Consider the following 19149-nt stretch of genomic DNA (forward strand, 5'->3'; position numbering starts at 1 on the left):
AACCCAGGCATATTGGTGCACAATTTAGTGATTAGAAGTTGTGCATGCAGTGGAAACTTCTGATCATGTGATCAGCGTAGGGCAAGACTGACTCTTAAGAGATCACAAAAGAAGACTGTAAGCACATACACACACAGAGTCCTGTGGGAGAGAAATAATCTCCGCTTCCTTGCCGGGAATCGACCCAGGGTCCACTTCATTTATAGTCAGCAATGCTATCGCTTAAGCCACAGAGGATATTGATTAAACATTAGAATTATGAGTTTAAATTTCATATCATGAGATAATTAAGTATCTAACCGTTCCCTGCAAATAGAACAACAACGTAAAATGTCTCTCACTTTTATTACACAGTTAAGGAAATCCTGTATGGTTGAAAATCTATCTCTCAGCTCTCAAAGAATTTGTTCCCGATAGAAATTTGATGTTTTCTGATAAGTTGTTTAGAACTTGCAAAATAAAACTAACAAGCAAACATTCTGATAATTTTTTTTTCTTCCACCATGTTAATAATACCAAAAGAAGTGCTTACACAAATTTTGACCACTCGATCGCAATTGCGAGGCCGTCCAGCAAGTGATTTTTTCTGGGGCCGTTTACAGAAAAAATTACAATTGCATGGAAAGATTTATTTAAACAGATACAGCAATTTTTGCGCTATTTGTCAACATATCTCCCATTAGAATTGAGACTTTTTCATTCTATGGAATCAATTTTTGTATCGTTGTGTCGTAGAAGTCTACCGCCTGGGATCGGAACCAGCGTTTGACAGCACCTTCCTGTCGATCCTATGATATGACAAATGTCTCAGTTCCGATGGGGAATATGTTAAAAATAGCTCAATAATTGCTGTGTCTGTTCCAATAAACTTTTCCAATGAAATTATATTTTCTTTCCCCTGGCGAACTTATTTTTTACGGCCCTCGTAATTGCGGTCGAATGGCGAAAAATTGTATAATCACAACTTTTGACATTATTAACATGATGAAAGAAAAAAAAATAACTTTTTTATCTGCCCCCATCAGAATGTTTGCTTGTAAATCACGCAGGCAAAGTAAAACAAAATTATCATTACAACTTGATATGGCATAAATTGGCAGGTTTTTTTTAGTAGGCTATTTTACGACGCTTTATCAACATCTTAGGTTATTTAGAAATTGGCATGTTTTCTTTGTATATAATAAGTTGTAGTTGGATATATTTCATTCTTTTGATTACATTAACTACTTTTAGAACCCTCCCTTACGATAATAAGAATATGTAAATGTTGTACTCAATTTCGCACGCACTGTACGGACTTGGAAAGAACTTCACCCTGAAACTGAAGTGGCGGGATGATTCAATAAATCATGAAGCCTCAATTGATTCCTCAACTCGGTACAGGCCTTGGTCCGATGCCCGAGTATCAAGGCATTCTGTATGCCAGTCAGTCAATAATACGAGCACAATTTCAAATAAGCTTGTCACGTGAGGTTCCCTCAGTGGCGTGTTAAGCCCTGGTGTGACTTCCATAACATGCGGTCAAAGGTGCAAAAGGTTACGGGAGAGAACGAAATAGTGTTGCATTTATGGAGATGAGAACCGTATTGTAGTTTTCATGAACGATTGGTAAAGCAAAAAATCGTGTCTTTAAGATGCAACCAACAGTATTACTATCAAAACCGTACAAGACGTCAAATTTTATAGAAAGTCGTCCCTGAATACGACAGTCGTTTCTGCAATTCACCATGGAAAACAGTTCACCGCTGTGGAGTAACGGTGAGTACGTCTGACCGTGGAACGAGCGGGCCCGGGTTCAAATCTCGGTTGGAACAAGTTACTGGCTAAGATTCTTTCGGGGTTTTCCTTCAACCCTTAGGCCTAAGAGCAAATGCTTGGTAAAGTTCGGCGCTGGACCCTAGACTCATTTCGCTGGCATTATCACTTTAATCTCACTCACACGCTAGATAACCAGAGCAGTTGTTAAAGCGTCGTAAAATAAACCAAATAAAAAAACATTAAAACAAATAAACGGGGTGATCAATTTTATTTTTGTCTGGCATTTTAATTAACTAATTAACTGTGGTAACGAATGGATTTTTATTGTACATTGAGCGATTTTTACAGAAAAATACAGTAGAGCGTCTCGTTTAGGCACAATAAAAACGTAAACAAAGTGCAGGTAACGTGTGGGGGAGGTCGAGCTGTACGATAAACACGAGGAATGCACAAGGTTTTAGTTGCAACATTTATGACGGAGCATTAATTGAAATTATATTTTTTTCGAAAAAACACAAAACAAAAGAAAACAAATTGCATAACTTTATCATATAAGTACAAATGTTAACAAACAAGCAATAAAATTGTAACTTTGAAATAAGTGAATATAACAAATCAAATTTTGCTACTTATATGATGTTGCTTTCAAGCAGCATTTTTAACGGTCATAAATTTCATTCTCTGTGTGACTAACATAATATCGCCACAGTTTAGTATATACAGTCACGAAGCTCAATATGTAGTAAATATGCAAACATTAGATCGTTGCTCAACACTAGGATCGCTAATATCGCCTCATTACAGAAAATGCGAAATAGTACCGGCACAGTCTATTGTTTCTAGCACCCTCAAAACTCAAGCTTCGTGACTGTATATAGTAGACTGTGATATCACCGTCTTCTGTGGCCGAATTAACAAAACTACAGTGTATTGGTCTGAAGTGACAACACTATTTCCTAAACATAATTATCCCTTCTCAAGGTATACCTGAATAAATTGAACTTTGAGAAGGGACAACTATGTTTAGGAGATAGTGTTGTCACTTCAGACCAACATACTGTAGTTCTGTTAATTCGGCCACAGAAGATGGTGATATTAGGCCTATGTTAGTCATACAGAAAATGAAATTCATGACTGTAAAAAATGCTGCTTGAAAGCAACATCATATACGTAGCAAAATTTGATTTGTTATATTGAATTATTTCAATATTACAATTTTATTGCTTGTTTGTTAACATTTGTATATGATAACGTTATGCAATTTGTGTTCTTTTGTTTTGTGTGTTTTTGGAAAATATAATTTTAATTAATACACAGACAGATAAACGAATTACAGAAAACTATTATTTGCGATATCAGAAGTACTCAAAACGTGTACTTCCGTGAAAATTTCGAAATCTATTATTTTACACCCTCACAATAATTTCGCTTTATACTTCGTGTAACGAGAAATTAGATAAAAACAATAAAACTAAAAATACTAATATTTTTGTTAAGCTTTTCGACACTTCAGCGGTTTGCCTCTAATGCTCTTTCCTCTCGACAGAGGGGAGCACACTCAGCCAGTTGTGATCCTTCTCTCACAGATGATCGGCCCGTCGTGTAAGGTAACAAGCTGACAACGAAATGATGCTATCGTCGGTTTACAAGCAAAACACATTAAGTAAAAAATATCGCTTCTGATAAAAGGCGTACATAATGTGCATAAACTTATAATTGGAAAATTAAATACATATAAAGAGAAACATCTTACTGAAAATAATGTTTTGAGGATTCAGTTTCTTCAAGAGCTTTCAAACGCCTCTTTTTCAGAGGTAATATTTTTGACAATGTTTTTTGCTTGTAAACCGACGTTATGAGGGATTGTAGGGTTGGGAAGGAAGTGGATTGTGGTCCTTGTAATTTCTATTATTCTAGCATTCGCCGGGAAAGACTTGTGAAACCACAAAAACCCAAGTCAGTGTAGCCGGCCCCTGGGATCGAACCTCGGACCTTCCGAATACAAGACGAACATATTAAGCGCTATAACACCGTGCACAATAATAATAATAATAATAATAATAATAATAATAATAATAATAATAAAGTAACAGAGAAGATCAAAAGAATGTATTCAACAATTCAACAATTACATGTTTAAACACGAAGCAATATCGACAACAGTAATTCAGTAGTGCTCAATATCTTGCTTAACTCTATTGCATGATGACTGTAATATTCTACTAGCATATGAAACTTGTAATAATTATATAATGCTTCAATTTGTTTAATTTAATAGCAAAATAGAAAAAAGAGCTTCCTGCTTCCTCTGGCGATCATGGAATTTGTAATGTGTTGCATAGCTTAGTGGGGTGACCTTCACCAGCCACCATATTTCGTAATATCACATCAATAACTAGAGCTAAACACGGCACTGAACGTTCATAAAATCAGACGCTCCACGCATAATAATTCCTGTCTCCTTTTCTCGTAGCTTCTATGTTGATAATTTCGTGTTGAATGTTGTGTAGTACGTAGATCTATTCTTTGTGAGTTTATAAGTTTACTTGGTACATCTTATATAGCTTCAACGTCTTAATGTATTTTTGTTCTACAGGGTGATTCACGAGAATTTACCGTCCCTTAAGGAGCTTATTCCCGAAGATATTCTGAGCAAAAAATGTCACATAATCATTTGTCCTAATCTCAATATTTTCAAAGTTACATTAATTTAAAGTCGTTAGTAAAATACCTTTTTTCTTTAGTTTTAAGGGAAAAAATATTACAAATAGAGAATGAACTATTCAGAAGTATCATTTCTTTAATTGGCTAGTGTTCTGAAGCTGAAAAGTGTTGTTGATTGTTTTGCACAGATTTTATGTTTCAATTTTTAATTAAAAATGACATCATCCTTGCACACTTATCAAAAAAATTGTTACAAATCATACCACTTGATTCTTTACAGTTTAATTATGCATCCTAATGTACAGTCTTAAAAAAATTACAGGAGTGGCGTGATTTGTAACAATTGTTATGATAAATGCATAAGAAAATGTAATTTTGTAGTTAAAAGTCGAAAAAAAAATGCTGTACGAAGCAACCATGGAATTCACAACATATTTTTAGCTTCATAATACTAGCTAATTAAAGAAATGATACTCCTGAATAGTCCATTCTTTATCTGTAATATTCTTTTACTCTTAAAACTCAAGAATAATGGTATTTTACAAACAACTTCAAATTACTGTATTCTGAAAATATTGAGATTAGGACAAATGTTTATATGGCATTTTTGTTCAGAATATCTTCGGAAATAAACTCCATAAGGGACGGTAAATCCTCGTGATTCACTCTGTATACAAAAGAATTCTATCATTTTCCAAATATTAACCAAAATATATTTTTTTGAGAGAGCGAACCAATTTTGTATATTCTTTATATTATACTTATTATATCGTCTAACTTTGTACTTATAGCTGATCTGTCTAGACAGGTCTAATATTTTGGTAAGCTGCATTTGTGCAAAAATCTTGACTTTATGGGGAACATATATTTTTTTGTCTATCGAAATGTTTCAAATTCTATGTCTGATAGTAAAGTAGCATTCTCTAGCTCTTTTTTGTAAATTCGTAAAAGTAGTTCAAGTCCAGTTATGTGTTACTGGTAGTATTTATTCAGACGAAAGATTACAACATTGACTTTTCGAGAGAGACGGTTTTGGGACAGGCTTTCTCGAAGTACTTCCATTTCCTGTCACATTATTCCACCACTTCCCATAATTTACAAGCATTCTTTTCACCGGTGAAGAAAGCAACGGGAAACTATTGAACTTATGTTGCTCTCACGATGCCAACTGTATCATATTCATATGTCGTATTTAAGTTGGATTCGTGGTTAGTGGGCTTAGGGCGATGCATTTTAGCTTGATTTTCTTCGAAAGAAAATTATAGTTGTAAGGTTCGTGTTGTAGATTAAGTTGGTGAATAATAGAATATTTTTCCTGACTGAAAGCATTTCAGCCAAAATTTACCGGCTACTTTTTGCCTACTTCAAAATTCAATTCTGAGGATAGCACAATGGATTAAATGCATCTTACACTGTATCTTATCCATCCATAGAATTCTTACAGTAAACGTTCCACAGATCACAAATAACTGTAGAACATTTCTTAAGTTTTTGCCGAGGTCTGAGTCTTCAGATGACGTAATTGGATGAGAGACTTGTTTGAATTTACAGGATGATCTAGACTTTGTGAGAACGGTGTGAAACAATCTACAATGGCTGCATTGTCAATTTTTCTTTGTTTTTATTAGGAATACATGGACAATGCTAACCGCTCTATATTGGTGATGTGCAGCTTACATCACTCCGTGAGAACAGAAGACAATAGGAACGAGATGGCGGGTCGCCATAGAGACAGGTGTACAAGAAGGCATGCGGGTGATAATTAATTCTTCCAACTTCGTCCATCGGTACGTAAAACAAAAAAATTCAGTTTATAATTTATAATTTTACCAGATAAAGAAATAGCTATTTCAAAATTTGCTTCAGGATATAATAATAATAATAATAATAATAATAATAATAATAATAATAATAATAATAATAATAATAGGCCTACATTGATGTTATACCAGACGGTCTGCTTCAGCAAATAAACGTTATTTATTATTGTGTCTGTTTAGCTCAATAATGAAAAAAAAAAAAAAAAAATACTTCTAAAAATATCTATCTATTATACTAAATAAATTTTACAAGAAAAATAGTTCATCCAAAGGGCTGGACTCGGGAAGTGTACCCAAAACGCTCATTGCATTTCCGCGTTGAATTGCAATACTTAAATGTTGACGCAAATAAGTAGTGCAACGGCGATCACCAGTAATGGAGATCAAAATTTGGCCGATTTGAGATACAAAAACTTTAGCGTCATGATTCCAAGGACCGAAGGTCTCCACAGCAAAGGGGACAAAGATATAATTGTCTAAAAGATGAGCATATTTATTGACCTTCTTCTTCACGGCTAATTCAGCAGCAGATGCTGCGCGTCTGGAGGTATTCGGTAAGTGAGATGGAGCTAGAGTGTCAACGCAAGTGGAGTCCCAAATTAAAGATTTTCCTCTAGACCATAGAATTAAAGTGAGACCATCGGGCCGTTTACCATCCGCGCGACTAATACCTGGTGGTTCCAAAAGAGACGGGATGCCACAAGAAGTCAGAGATCTTTTAATGATATCATTGAGTGATGTATGTCTGGGAATGCGACCCTTGCTCCTCGCACAACTGAGTGCATGATGACCGTAAATATCAGCAATTCTTCCGCAAATACATTGATGTGGCTGGCAGAGTTTACACCCAAGGCGTAAAGCCATTGCGATTTTAAAGGATGTACTATCTATTAGAGTGCCGATGTGAGGAGAAGATAATGCGTGTAACCAAGCTCCAGACTCACTCTCTTGAAGAGCTAGGAGACGTGCAATGTCTTGTTCGGATGTGAAAGAAGAAAGGAGTTTATCTAAAATTGTTTGGGAAAAGATAACGTCCCACTGCTTTTGAAATTCAGGATGGGCAGGAGGATGAGTGGTTTGTGAGGAAGTATACCAACTAGTCAGAGCATCACGCACATGACAGATTTCAGTTGCATCACTGCATAAAGGAAAGAGCGATTTGATGCAACGGAAAACTCCAAAGGCAGAAGAAAGAAATAAACTAGATTGTCTGTCACAAGTTTCAAAGGTTTTCCTAATAGCCTATTACTTTCTTCTCACTCGGTAGTTTAAAGGTTCTTTGTAGCAATTTATTCTTGTAATATGTCGTATCGACATATCTGTGCTTGTGTTTATTACTTTTATCGAGTTTTGGTGTAATGTTCAGTTGCACTAGACTTTATTATTTTTATTCTTGCTGTCAAAATGTATTCATGCATTCTTCTTCTGACCAGTCTCGTCTCTATTGGTTTGCTTTTGTTTCTGAAGAATCAATATTTCGCTCTCTCACGGAATTGTTGAGACTATGAAAGTGTTATGTAGTTTAAATTCGAGTTCGCGGTCTCCATAAAACAACGCTACCAACCGAGCTACCAAGCAGCTGCATATAAAGATAAAAGAAAACGAAGAAATTAAAATATGACGTATTCATAAATTTTGTAATATATATTACACATTTCCCTTGTGTTGTAGTAATGACTCAACATTTCAGGAAGTGGGGATTTTATTTAAATAACCTTCTACTAGAATTGCTTAGTCTTCTTCCTTTGGCTCGTCGCAATGGAATTCCGGATACTTTCTCAATATAACCCACATCCTCTGAGCTTTCCTTCTTCCCGTCAAATGACTAAGATTTAAGCTTAGTTAAAATTAATTAGACTACTTTTATAGAAACAAGCATTGATTTCAACGTTTTATGTTTAAAAGATTTTAAATATCAACATTCTTGCAAAGTTTAGTTCTGCCCCAATACTACAGTATTCCACTCTTGTATGTTTGTATGTACTGCACAGTATTGCAATCAGTATTTTATTGGTAACGATACAACAAACGGCGTTATTAATGTACATTTATTATTGCCACAAAACGGTAGCCTAAGATCTACTTATAATGTTAGATTCTAAATATTTATCCATCATTTTGTGCAATACGAGTTTTCTTTGTATTTTTCTATAAATTCGTTGGCCTCGAGTGCTACATATACAGTAGATATAGTAATTATTAAATTTTTGTCTATTTTTCAAGGGAAGTCAAATTTGAAGGTCCGTACCTTTAATGTATTTTAGCTTTCATTTTCTTTATTTGTAATTCTGCTTTTATTTAGTATCCTTTCTAGGCTATTGCATTCCAACTTTAGTGCATAATATACATTACATCAGATATCTAATGATTGTACTGTATTAAACCTTTACTTTTTCTCGGTGTTGCTAATCATTATATATGAAAACACTCGTAAATAGCAGAGCATTTGTTTAAAAACAGGCCACGATCAAGAAAACGACAAAGAAACTCTCCAAGATATAATTTTACAACGGTTAACCATTGCTTATAATTATCTTAGGCCTAACAGTTCTTCTTATTTACATTCACTGTAGTTACGAGACGGTGAAATATCATCTTATATGCGCCCAATGTCTTCTTTTATATTGTCGATAAACTATAAAATGAAAACTAAAATGTTGCTTTATAGTAGGTCATTTCATCTGGATTGCTTTTCCACATTCTCAGTTTGAATACACTCGCACTGTGACAACGAAATTCTAACAATAATTCTTCATTCAACGTTCTTTTTTAACTCCAACGAATTTAAGAAAGGATGAGATGATGGTAATGAAACAATGGTGGAAAGGGAATGGGAGCGGAAATCGAAGTATTCTTAGAAAGCCAACACCCAAACCGCTTTGTTCATCTCTAAAACTACATTGTCTGTTTATAATAGATTAGTAATTCTTTATTCCACGTACTTTCTTAAATACTTATGACGCTTTTAAAAATGTTACGAAGATAATGTTGAACTGTGGACTGATTAGTAACTGCCTCGTCCATAACAAACTATTTGCCTGGAATCTGTTTATTATTTTATATTTAACGTCCATCTTTAACTACAGGCGTTTTCAGAGACAGTAAACAGATTTTCTTATTGGAGCAAAGGTTTAATTATAGTTACAGAGAAAACTACTGCACAATCGATTTCACCGGTTCACAACAATTGTTTGGAATAAATTAATTCTTTGTTTAACATTAGGTTTGTTTTTGCAGCGAGTTTGTGATGGTTTGACAACTATTTGTAAACTGTTCCAACGTCAACTATTGCGCATAATCAGCGATGATGGGTTTGAAATTCTGTACTGTAAAATATTTTACTAATATCGTATATTGAAGATGTAATTAAGTTTCACAGTATGTCTTTATAACTAATGTACTGTAGATGAGCATGAAAACATAAAATGTTATTGCCAGGGTGCGAATTAACGGGGAGGATGGGAGATTTCCTCCCTGTTGGAAAGTTATCCTTGTCTCATCAGGGTTGCCATACGTACGACTATAGTCGTACGCATACGACTATTTTGACTAATTGTACGAGATACGACCACATTGTATGTCGTATGCAATTTTGTACGACTATTTCACTGAAGGGGAAAACAATTGAAAACATATAATGTTGCTTTATAATTAAAATAAAATTAATGGTTAATTCGTCCCTTTTAGACAAGTTTTCTTCGTTTGTTATGTCCTGGACTAATATGAAAGAAACATGTTTTTAAATCGAAAATCGATCTTGCTATGCAAGTCATAATTTTTCATCTTGAGCTCTAGGTTTCACATATACGGCGCGGTTATAACAAAGTAATACGAGTTTAATTTTATTAACTTGTCTTTTTACTTGGTTATTTAACGACGCTGTGTCAACTGCGAGGTTATTTAGCGTCGATGAAATTTGTGGTAGCGAGATGAGGCCGAGGATTCGTCATAGATTACCTGGCATTTGCCTTATGGTTGGGGGAAAACCTCGGAAAAAACCAACCAGGTAATCAGCCCAAGCGGGAATAGAAACCCGCGCCCGAGTGCAACTCTGTATCGGCAAGCAAGCGCCTTAGCCAACTGAGCTACACCGGTGGCACTTCCTTGTTTGTTCGACAAATAGGTTATATATAGGTTTATTTTGCGATTATTTATCAATTGCGTAATGACATGAAGGTGATAGGGCCAGCGAAATGACTCCAGCGCCGAAAGTTACCCAGCATTTGCTCTTAATGGGTTGAGGGAAAACCTGGAAACAAACTCAACCAGATAACTCGTCTCATTCAGGATTTGAACTCCGGCCCGCTCCTTTCATAGTCAGACATGGTAATCATTACTACACAGCGGTGGACTGGAAATACATTACGAAGTTGAGAAATGTACGACAATTTTATGCTGAAGTACGACAATTTTCATAAGTTAGTACGACGGTTTCGATTCCTTTATCTGGCAACCATGCCTCTCATAAAGTCATATTAACATCCCTGCCAGGGATAACTTCTATCCCGCTCACAAAATATAATTGTTTTAATACGAGTATATGTACTTCATAAAGTATGAATTAAGCAAAGAAAATAATATTGATGCATTATCATCACCGGCAAGCTGACAACTATCAATAACTTAGGAATTACACATCTTATCTTAAGCCTGCTCATGGATATAATTATTGTTATGATCAAGATGCAAGACAAGCAACTCAGTGAGACCAAACGTTGAGCCGTATCGAATGAGGATAATAATCATTTTACGTATGTTATTATCCTATCCCCCCCTCATCAGAAATCTTAATTCGCACCCTGGTTATTGCAAAAAATACGTGTAACCATCAAGTGGATAAAAGTAAAGCACAACTATCTAATGGGTATGCACCAGTGTGGTTTGATATTGGTTTGCACTTGATCCGCAAGTTTTTCTGACCGTCAGGAAATGATTTGATAACGGTTTGGTTTGCTGCTAGAACGCCTAACTTTATCAGCAAGTATTCATAGTTTGAAGTTATCGCTGCACTAACAGTAAAGTTGATATGCGCATGCTCATGACGGTTGGAAACGTTGAAAACTGCTGCAGAAACAAACCTATTTTATTTAACATGCTTCCTCGAATTGCAGAGGCTGTCCAAAGGCAATGAGATGATAAGGAGAAAATGGAACAATGGTGAAGTTACAGTGGCAGGAAACCGAGTTACTTGGACTAAAACAGACCTAGTATCACTGTATTGCCTCTTTGTCTGTAGCAAAACTCAGACAGACTGTACAGAAGTGACAGCTAATTATTTAATGTCACTTTCCAATTGACGCAATTTGGGGATATTACCTTATTGGAGCAATGATGAATTTATAGTGCCAGAGGAACCCGAAATACTTGAAGAAAGGTATTTTTCCAGAAAAGCTACACCAAAGGAGGCACAATTTTCGGTTCCTTCACTGGTTTCTGTGAGATCTATAGTGATAGACACATGGTTTTAGCAGTGGCGTAGCATGAAATTTTGAGCAGGGGAAGCTAACTCAAATTGTCTTCCATGTACAGTAGTGGCAAAAAAAAAAAAAACCGGACCGACACTTGTAGCTGATTTCAGAGCCTTGTTCACTCAGAGCACGATAGACTGGTAACTAAGACTTTCGTGGTTCGAATCCTGCCTGGGAAGGGAACTTTTTTTTTGTTCCTTATTCAAATTTATTCCCAATACTTTTCGATTGCAGCGATATTTTACTACTTAATTAACTTATTATTCCTAGAACATGAATTTTACCAACAATCGAAAAGTATTGGGAATAAATTTGAATAAGGAAAAAAAAAAAAAGTTTCCTACTGTACATATGAGAAAACGTATTGCAAAAATATAGTGTTAAAATAAATAGTAGTCAATGTCAGCAGTCCGACAGGAACCTCGTAAGTAACACCGATAAGACATGACCTCAAATAGTACGTAGTAATTTATGATTTCATGGTTTACACATATCTCTAACAAATAGACACGTACACGTATAATTTAACATTAGCTTACTCCCTGTCATATATTTTAGAGAAATCACAATATTAACGGTCAATAAATACAATATTAGTAATTAATTACGTAAGTATGCGTCTGTGTCCTTCACTGATAGCAAGGGAGTCGGTCTTTTTTTTAAATCACACTTTTGTTCGTAAGTCAGTCTTGAAAATGTAATTGTCTTAAACATTCAAATAAATTGGCGTCAGAAACTGTTATTTCACTCATTTATTATATCAGTCACAATGCACACTAACACTTCAACTAAACACAACTCACGAAAGGGATAACTCGGAAACTAAATTCTTTTCAATGTTAAAGCTAGCTTCTTGAAGGCCTTGCGACCAGGGTAGTTTTGTTAGAAAGAGATGAAAATCTGCGGGTTGGGTTACACAGAAGAATGAGGGGATTGGAAGCTGGTGTGTGCAGGCTTCATGTTTACTGCTGCATCACAAATCATACTAAGCTGCCGCATCACAATATTTAACTCGTAAATATACATTGTATTAAAATTAATAAATAATTTTGTTCATAAACTGCAGGTTTGTTATGAAATTATTATTAACTGGGGAAGCTGAGATTTTTAGCTTACATTGACGCTACGCCACTGGGTTTTAGGTATGTAAGATTTATTTCAATGCACTGTTGTAGCTCCACCTTCACATGTTACAAATTACCAACATAACATGCGAGAGCTAGGACTACCTACAGGACGAATTACTAGGGAAATGGTCAGTTTATATAATGTCCTGGACTCTAGAGTGTTATATTAAGTAACAAGGGGGAGGGGAGAGCTACAACAGTGCATTAAAATATAAAGGTAAGCCTAAGTATCAGTATTTGTGATTGCAAACTAAAACCACGTGTTTATTATTATATACATCTCAGAGAAGCCAGTGAAAATTGTGCCTTCTTTGATGTAGCTTTCCTGGAGAAAATGTCGAAAATTTGTCTTTGGGCCGCTTTTCCACCAATTTTATTTCCTGACATAGAATTTCGGCCTCTTTGACAAAAAGGCGTCAGGTGACGGACTCCTCTACTGTTTATTGTCCCTGATGATTGATGAAAGGAAAACTTATATTACCTCAAGATGAAGCCTTCTTTATTCGTTTCTTTTTTTTAACAAACGTCGGAAGCTGATCGTGAAGTTAACTAGAAATCGCGGGCTCGTACCTCAGAGTGAACTGCTACTTCCTCCTCACACACTGCGCCTCGCCACACAACACTGTCACAGCTGGCGTGCCCGCGCGATCCGCAACGACTGAACCAACAGGTAGTACATCATCCGGCCTTTCCCTTTCTCGCAGCTGCCCGGATGACGTCACGTGCCGGGTCACAATGCCCTGTCCACTCGACGAAAAGCGCCATTACGTCATCGTTATGAAATTCCTATGTTTTCGTTCCCATTTTACACTCTGACGTCATTACTTCAGCATGGGCGTTAAGAGGATCTCTCTTGACCGTACGTGGGTTCGAAACTTGACATTTACATGATGGAGACAACTTAGTTTTGCCCATGGTCATTTAGTGATCAGCTTTGTTGTTACTTAGAAGTTACTGTTGTCTGTTCGATTGCCGCATCAAGAATGTTGTCAATATGTCATCATGTGTTGTCTCAAGTGGAGTCTGTCTAGTGTGGAGATCAGGTTCAAATATTGAAAATTTAAAATGAGATGTTTAAATGGAGGAAATAATGCGACAGACAATTTTGTGGTAGGTCTACCCTAGAGCCCCTCTTCTATCATGCAACAATTCTTTAGTTTCACCTCATTACGTACCTAAAGCATAACTTCTGAATAAATGACCGAAGTTCAATCATCTATAAGATTTGTGTGGTAGAGGAATACGCGCTGGATATTTAGGATTTTCTGCCATTTTCATCCTTTTAATTAACCTAGCTATGTAATCAACTCATCGTATAGGAATAACCTCACTTTGAGAGAGGAACATAGGTTAAGGGTGTTTGAGAATAAGGTGCTTAGGAAAATATTTGGGGCTAAGAGGGATGAAGTTACAGGGAAATGGAGAAAGTTACACAACACAGAACTGCACGCATTGTATTCTTCAACTGACATAATTAGGAACATTAAATCCAGACGTTTGAGATGGTCAGGGCATGTAGCACGTATTGGCGAATCCAGAAATGCATATAGAGTGTTAATTGGGAGGCCGGAGGGAAAAAGACCTTTGGGGAGGCCGAGACATAGATGGGAGGATAATATTAAAATGAATTTGAGAGACGTGGGATATGATGATAGAGACTGGATTAATCTTGCACAGGATAGGGACCGATGGCGGCCTTATGTGAGGGCGGCAATGAACCTTCGGGTTCCTTAAAAGCCAGTAACTAAATAAGTAAGTAAGTAAGTACCGGGCGATATACAAACCGAAAACCTTAGAGGTTTATTGTAGAAAAAAAATGTTGGTTCATTTGCAATTATATTTTAAAACATTTAACTTAAAAAAAAACTAAACCCTTACTTTGATATAACTGTGAAATTATGCAAAACTCATGTAAGTGAATGTGTTACTCAATTTTATGCCTAATTGTATTTAAAACCTTTATGGAAATTAAAATATTCAGTTCCAAGCAGCTCCGTGCTTATGTTGTACACTTCATGCACACTTTAATTGACCTTAACCTTTATTTTAGAAATTTAGAGCATCGTGGGATAAAAGTTTGCGATAGAGATAGAGGTTCGTCGGTGCTCTCAGTTCAATGGATATGCGGCGACCTTCAAAAGACTGCTTGATCTGATCTGACCTGCGTCACTCTGAAAAGCTGACCGCGCGTCAGTGCGTAGGAACGCGTACGTAAGTGACTCAGTGTACTTGTGACGAAAGAGGACATTTCCAGGACTTACGCAATTCAGTTCACGGCGATTTCATATTATGTTTTGTTAATGAAACAGATTGCTATGTTTAAACAATATTATTATTATTATTATTATTATTATTATTATTATTATTATTATTATTATTATTATTATTGTCGGCTTGGGTAGCGTAGTCGGTATAGCGCTGGCTTTCTGTGCTCGAGGTTGCGGGTTCGATCCCGACCTAGGTCGATGGCATTTAAGCGTGCTTAAATGCGACAGACTCATGTCAGTAGATTTACTGGCTTGTAAAAGAACTCCTGCGGGACAAAATTCCGGGACACCGGCGACGCTGATATAACCTTGGCATTTGCGAACGTCGTTAAATAAATCATTATTATTGTTGTTGTTATTATTATTATTATTATTATTATTATTATTATTATTATTATTATTATTATTATACGGAACCGTAAGTAACGTCACTAATTTAAAGGGTCTATTCTTTGAGATAATTCAAACCAAAAGGTTTTTGCTTCCTTTTCGAGATAAAATTTGTTTTATATTAAACGTATCATAGCGTGTTTTGGAAAAATCACTAATTTAGTTCTCAATATGCCCAGTCAATTTAAGAGAGCAGTGTATTGTGATAATAAATTATTATAGAAAAAATTTAGTTTTGTCCTTTAAATGTGGAGAAATTTGATCGTCTGGCCGTATCCTTACAGAGGGGCAAGCAGAAACGGGTGGGGGAAACCGGGATGAGGCATAACCACTCGGACGGAGTATCATGCCCGTCCTAGGATACATCGCAGTCTATTGACTTATTACGCCCACCCACTGTGGAAGTATCACGAGATGTCTTGCATAGACATCTATAGGCGATTCGTTTGCCTGCTAATTGGTTGTGGATGTTTTTAGTTTAGTTTTTCTGCAGTCCCCTCAGTCAAATACAGTAAATACACGACACCGGACCAGTGGCTTTAATTTCTCTTCAGGAAACTTCATGCTAAAGATTTTTGTCTTCCCCTGAAAATCCATAGCCCCGGTTGGGTTTGATCCGGGAACTCCAGATTCAGTAGCAAACATGATAACAGTTATCCCACTAATCACGGCGAATTTATAATGCTGTCTGACTTCCCACGCTCATCGGACTCCGTAGTATTCTCTTAACATTAGGTTATGGAATGTGGTTACGTACAAGACGCTTCCACTCGTCTGTTTGCTCCACAACTTTGCAATAAGGTCTCGGAGCACCGCTGCACGTGGAATTTCTCATATCGCTCTGTTCCTCAGTTTTATTGCTGTTGTTACAGAGACAAGCCGCCAGTCGGATTTGTGAGTACTCGTGAGCATGTGGGAGTGAAAGGAATTGCCTGGGAACGAATATTAGATTTTTTTAGTAGGTTATATTACGACACTATATCAACATCTCAGGTTATTTAGCGTCTGAATGAAATGAAGGTGATAATGCCGGTGAAATGAGTCCGGAGTTCAGCACCGATAGTTACCCAGCATTTGCTCATATTTTTTTAGTAGGTTATTTTACGACGCTTTATCAACATCTAGGTTATTTAGCGTCTGAATGAGATGAAGGTGATAATGCCGGTGAAATGAGTCCGGGGTCCAACACCGAAAGTTACCCAGCATTTGCTCATATTGGGTTGAGGGAAAACCCCGGAAAAAACCTCAACCAGGTAACTTGCCTCAACCGGGAATCGAACCCGGGCCACCTGGTTTCGCGGCTAGACGTGCTAACCGTTACTCCACAGGTGTTGCTCATATTGGATTGAAGGAAAACCCCGGAAAAAACCTCAACCAGGTAACTTGCTCCGGCCAGGAATCGAACCCGGGACACCTGGTTTCGCGTGCAGACGCGCTAGCTGTTACTCCACAAGTGTGGACGAACGAATAGTAGATATTCAGTACTTTACGGTATCTAGTAGCATTGGAAATATAAATAATACAGCCGGTAACTTCGTAATGAGTGCACCTCTGTGCATACTGTTCTCCAACCAGGAGATCAACCGTGAAAGGAATGTGCTTACTATTGCGTCATCTATTGGAACGAAGTAGATAGATAATATTGCCGTTATAACGTCAGTTTAAAAACCATGCGCTCTCCTGCATATTTTATTTCCTGTATGGAGAGATTAAAAGACCAGGAGATTAACAACGATCTAATTTTGTAACTAGGGTAGTATAAATTTGTTTGTATCAGTGTTGTCGTTTGTGCTGTGAGAGCTAGCCACGAGCTACGAGTACCCACGTGTGTGACCTTATGACATCTTATGACATCAACATTCATTCACAGCATTACCCCGCTTCGTCTCACTCCCCAGAGACTTTCTCGTGATTGGAGTACAGTAGTGTTGAATATTGAGCCACTGTCACATATTCTGTGACACAGTATATGAGGGTAGGCCACCAAAGAGGAACAGAAAGGTAGAACTTAAACTGAGAAGGATTCAATCCGGCATCGGGATTTGAATCCGGTGTGGCTTAGTTGATAAAGCGTCAGCACATAGAGCTGAAAACCCGGGTTAGAATCCCAGTGCCGGAGAGAATTTTTCTCCGTTCTACCCATTCTTCACCATTAATATTAGAATTATTATTTTTTCAATCCGAGGCATGACAGCCCATGGAGGACCATGACCGACCAGCCTGCTGCTGGCCTCACGTCCATATGCCGAAGCAGAGGTGGATGATCATCCAACCAGAATGGAGGTATCGTGTGGTTAGCACGATGATCCCCCCAGCCGATTAAAATTATTTATTAGGGTGAAATTAAGGCCATCAAGCCTTCTCTTCTACTTCACCACAAATCAACCTGAGGTACCAAATCATTCCTACAATATAATAAAATTATAAATCTCAATGAGATTAGGTATGATACATGCTACCGATGTTAGTAATAATGTAACATAGTATAATGTGAAAACTTAGGCTACTCGTAATGTAGAATATATCGATTCCCGGCGGGAACAGAAATTTTCATGTAAAATTTTTGTCTCGAGACTAGGAGATGTGGCGGTGCACAACTTCTAATCACTAGATTGTGCACCAATACGCCTGGGTTAAATCCCAAATCTCTCCGCAGTGCATGTGAAGAGAAGGCATATGTCGTTGTTGATAATGATTCGTTCATCGGATGGGGACGTTAAGTCTGACGGCTCCCCTTGGTGCTATTCGATAGGAGTAGGCTATGTGCCGGCACCGGGTTTTTCCTTCTCCCTTCCTCATCATCATCATCATCTTCACCCATTCCTTACATTAATAATAAATCCATGGCGCTATAGCCCGTGAAGGGCCAATACCGACCAGCTGGCTGCTGTCCTCACGTCCACATGCCGAAGCAGAGGCGGACGATCATCCAACCAGAATGGAGGTATCGTGTGGTCAACACGATGATCCCCGCAGCCGTTATAGCTGGTTTACAAAACCGGATTTGGCTACCTATCGTAGCTCCCCAAGTGCATCACGATGCTGGGTGGGCACCGGTCCCATACACTGGCCGAAAATTCATGAGAAAATTTCTCCCCCCACGAGGACTCGAACCAGTGCGAATTCCGTAACGCGAGTCCTAGGCAGGATGCCTTAGACCACGACGCCACGACGCAGGACGTAATTAATATAAATACTTTTAAAAATTAGACTAAATAAAAATTTAGTATGCTGACGAGAAATTCTTCCCTCTCTACATTTTTATCAATTCGAACACTGATTGGAATTGAAAGAAAACGTGAACGCAGAAGTTTGTGAACTTCAGGCTTTTCTTTTGCGGTAATGTCAGTGATTGCTTCCAGTCACTTCTTTACGGATAGGTATATTTCAATGCCTTATGGTCACATAAAGTTTTCTTTCTGAATGATGACTCATTTGCTTAATGTTATTGCAACGTTTATGTTATGTTTTCATTGTGAATGGGCCGTCAAAGCTATTGCGTTCATGTCCAACAATGGAATATGGATTTTCATGAGCCCATATTCTCACGGTGTCGATAAATAATATGCTTGGAAAAATGAAAAGTGGCCTCATCGCTGAACACTGTAGCAACTAAAAACGTTGCGTCATAACAATCGATACAAATCGATAAATG

The 19149-nt window shown here is 37.2% G+C and overlaps 1 protein-coding gene and 1 long non-coding RNA gene across 3 annotated transcripts in view; one reads left to right on the forward strand and one right to left on the reverse strand.

The window, feature by feature from the left end:
• Nucleotides 1-13559, reverse strand: part of Tsp74F (Tetraspanin 74F) — a 70411-nt gene extending 56852 nt beyond the window's left edge. Inside the window, exon 1 of one of the 2 annotated variants that reach the window (XM_069847257.1) lies at nt 13408-13559. The gene's annotated coding sequence lies outside the window, so the exon portion shown is untranslated. Of the gene's footprint in view, nt 1-13318 lie in introns of both variants that reach the window. The other variant, XM_069847258.1, reaches the window with a different exon arrangement.
• The window catches only part of LOC138714948 (uncharacterized), a 225612-nt gene that overhangs the window by 168217 nt on the left and 38246 nt on the right, over nt 1-19149 (forward strand). The window contains exon 2 of the long non-coding RNA XR_011336124.1: nt 6051-6209. This is a non-coding gene — a long non-coding RNA (uncharacterized lncRNA). The remainder of the gene's footprint in view (nt 1-6050; nt 6210-19149) is intronic.

This window comes from Periplaneta americana, chromosome 15 (genome assembly GCF_040183065.1).
Source record: "Periplaneta americana isolate PAMFEO1 chromosome 15, P.americana_PAMFEO1_priV1, whole genome shotgun sequence".
In the NCBI taxonomy this organism is placed as follows: Eukaryota; Metazoa; Arthropoda; class Insecta; order Blattodea; family Blattidae; genus Periplaneta; species Periplaneta americana.